At 45.3% G+C, this 3,444-nt stretch overlaps 2 non-coding genes across 2 annotated transcripts; one reads left to right on the top strand and one right to left on the bottom strand.

The window, feature by feature from the left end:
- Positions 1-2,272: 2,272 nt before the first annotated feature.
- On the top strand, positions 2,273-2,439 carry LOC138987068 (U1 spliceosomal RNA). The gene has a single exon (XR_011463531.1). It is a non-coding gene; the product is annotated as a U1 spliceosomal RNA (small nuclear RNA).
- Positions 2,440-3,064: 625 nt separating this feature from the next.
- On the bottom strand, positions 3,065-3,136 carry TRNAC-GCA (transfer RNA cysteine (anticodon GCA)). The gene has a single exon. It is a non-coding gene; the product is annotated as a tRNA-Cys (tRNA).
- Positions 3,137-3,444: the final 308 nt, after the last annotated feature.

The raw sequence follows: 3,444 nt of genomic DNA, 5'->3' as shown, positions 1-3,444 counted from the left end.
AACCAAATGAACCATTTGGCCAACCCAGTAGCTCTTGAATAAAGCATATTTCAGATAAAATTAGCCACAATCTATTTCTGATGGCTGCAGAGGAAATAAAACAAAAGAGGAAAGAAGGGAGGAAGGAAGGAAGGAAGGAAAGTTCTTTCTAGAAGTTAGCTAGCTGCTGTGCCGGTGCCAGCCGGCAAAGTCGATCAGGTCCCGAGAACGTGCACAACGCGGCTGAGAAACAAAACTATAGCAAAAGAATTCTACAACAAAGATGGGGTCGAGAGGTTCAGACATGTCTCCACAAAGGGAAGCGGTCTGACCACGACTTTATTCAGCATCTTATATTTATACAGGAGAGCATGAGAAAAACAAGACAGTTAACTTTTTTCTTGGTTGACCTATATATCTTACAAAAAGTCACAAGAAATCTTGAGAGCATGGGAATGGCACCCTGTTATTATTTCTTACACCAGATAACATTTCCCTGTTCGTGAGAAGTTTGTCCAGAACTCCAGGTGTCTGCAGTAAATAATCGCCTAATCTCTGTGGTGGCGGGACAGAGAGCTATGTTTGCAAGCAAACCCTCAAGGACTGAGGCAGCTCCCAGAGCTGTGTCCTTCAGACAAAGGACCCCATTCTCAGGGTGAGCTCCCCGCACTGCTGAATTTCTTTGTGTTTAACTCCAGGATTCTCTTCCTCCAAGCTAATCACCTTCCCCCTTAAGCCAAAGTCACCCTCAAAGATCAAGTTACTCCATTCCTTTCTCTCTAGTCTGAAACCACAAGTTGGCTGTCTTCTCCCTGCTCCCCTCTCCGGGCCCTGGAGTCTAACCGAATCATATCCAGTGAGAAAACAAACCAACCAACAAGTTAACCATACTCTTCAAGCAAACATGTCATCTTTCTAGCCCTTATTTTAGTCATTAACTTCTTTTTCAGAATCTTCATTTCTTGTATTCTATATGGTGAGTGAAGGAAAAGCTTGGTCCCTGGGATATCATGAGAATGAAGTAGGAAGAACCTGCGCAGTGAATACGCACACTGAGTATCACTTTGAGATGTAACTCTGAATCTGGCTGGAGAATACTTGAGAGTCCCTTGGACAGCAAGGAAATCAAATCAGTCAATCCTAAAGGAAATCAACCCTGAATATTCATTGGAAGGACTGATGCTGAAGCTGAAGTTCCAACACTTTGGCCACCTGATGTGAAGAGCTGACTCACTGGAAAAGGCCACCATGCTGGTAAAGACTGGGGGCAGGAGGAGAAGGAGACCGCACAGGTTGCCATGGTTGGATGGCATCAATGGACATGAGTTTGAGAAAACTCTGGGAGATAGTGAAGGACTGGGAAGTCTGGCCTGTTGCAGTCAATGAGGTCGCAAAGCCTCGGACACGACTGAGCAACTGAACAACAAATACACATGACACATACATATGCTTTTACTTTATACATGGTGGTGATTTGGTCACCAAGTCGTGTCTGACTTTTGCGAGTCCATGGACTGTAGCCTGCTTGGCTCCTCCGACAATGAAATTCTCCAGGCAAGAATACTGGAGTGGGTTGCCATTTCCTTCTCCAGGGGATCTTCCTGACCCAGGAATGGAACCCAGGTCTCCTGCATTGAAGCACTGAAGGCAGATTTTTTTACCGACTGAGCTACGAGGGAAGTTTTTTTTTTTTTTTGAATACTTGTATATATATACGTGGATACACTGTTTTACAGCTTCTTTATTACTTAAAGTCTTTTTGCATCACCATAACACACAATCTCAGAATTCCTGTTCTCCGCGTGTGAACCAGGACAAAAAGTTAGAATTTGAAGAGACTGGCAAAATTCGCGGTATCTCACCTAAGTGACAAGATGTTTCTTAGCATGGGATTGGTAGGGTCCACAAGGCGGCGGAAATAATGATGTCACTTCCCCTTCATTAGCCGACCCTCCATTGGTCATATTGGCAGTGGTGGGAGGGGAGATGAGGGCCGGGCGTGGGTTGGAGGGGAGGCGTGGCCTTAGAGGTCGTGAATGGGTTTGGATTATGTAAATCTTGCAGCGAAGTGGTACAGTGCCAGGCGAGCCACTTCCCAGTTATGGAAGTTTTTCTGTGATTTTGTTGGATTTTTTAGAAGAATTGTTTGGAGGGCCTCAGAGGCATGGAAAAGAGGTGGTGAGGAGGGTAGCGGAAGGGATGTGGGGAAATGGCAAAATGAGCATGTGTACACAGTGAACGTGTCTAAGGCTGTGTGGGGGCGGGGGTGGGGAGGCAGGCGAAAGATCAACTCATACTTATCTGGCAGAGGGGATACTATAATCTTGAAAGTGGGTCTCCCAGAGCAAGGCATATCCTTTGCACTTTGGGATTGTTGACCTCTATGATTTCCTCAAATGTGGGAAACCACACTGTAGTAACTTGTGGTAGTAGGGGGCAGCATGTGCGTTCTGCTTCCGTAACTAGTGATAAAAATGCAGTTTGTGACATGATGGTAAAAACTTACTTGGCCTCTCTATTTTCCCAATTATTAACTGGTTCTTTTTCTATTTTTGGCATTCTTTGACAGTGCCAGGCCTCTGTCAGTTCAGATCAGTCGCTCAGTTGTACCGGATTCTTTGAATTAGGCCTTATCCTGCTCAATTTATCCTTTTACATACCTTCTATTAGTTCAGTTAAGTCGCTCAGTTGTGTCTGAATCTTTGCGACCTGGTGGACTGCAGCACCGTCTGCAGGATGGCTTTCCTGTCCATCACCAATTTCTGGAGCTTGCTCAAACTCATGCCCATCAAGTTGGTGATGCCATCCAACCATCTCATGCTCTGTCATCCCTTTCTCCTCCTGCCTTCAATCTTTCCCAGCGTCAGGGTCTTTCCATTGAGTCAGTTCTCTGCATCAGGTGGCCAAAGCATTGGAGCATCAGCTTCAACATCGGTCCTTCCAATGAATATTCAGGACTGATTTTCTTTAGGATGGACTGGTTTGATCTCCTTGAAGTCCCAGTGAAGTTGCTCAGTTCTCCCACGTGGTAGGCAGAGGCTTTACTGTCTGAGCCACCAGGGAAGATCCAAAATCTAGGCCTTAGAGGGGGCACCCGGATTTGAACCAGGGACCTCTTGATCTGCAGTCAAATGCTCTACCACTGAGCTGTACCCCCGTACAGTCCAGTGAACTCTCAAAAGTCTTCTCCAGCACCAGAGTTCAAAAGCATCAATTCTTTGGTGCTCAGCTCTCTTTATAGTTCAAATGTCACATCCATACCTGACTACTGGAAAAACCATAGAGGGGCTTTTGACTAGATGGACCTTTGTTGGCAAAGTAATGTCTCTGCCTTTTATATGCTGTCTAGATTTGTTATAGTTTTTCTTCCAAGGATCATGCATCTTTGAATTTCATGGCTGCAGACACCATCTGAAGTGATTTTGGAGACCTAAAAATAAAGTCTGTCACAGTTTCCATTGTTTC

The sequence above is a fragment of the Bos mutus genome, unplaced genomic scaffold (genome assembly GCF_027580195.1).
Source record: "Bos mutus isolate GX-2022 unplaced genomic scaffold, NWIPB_WYAK_1.1 CTG568, whole genome shotgun sequence".
In the NCBI taxonomy this organism is placed as follows: Eukaryota; Metazoa; Chordata; class Mammalia; order Artiodactyla; family Bovidae; genus Bos; species Bos mutus.
The sequence above is the reverse complement of the archived record's forward strand: the minus strand, read 5'-3'. Positions and strand labels throughout refer to the sequence as shown.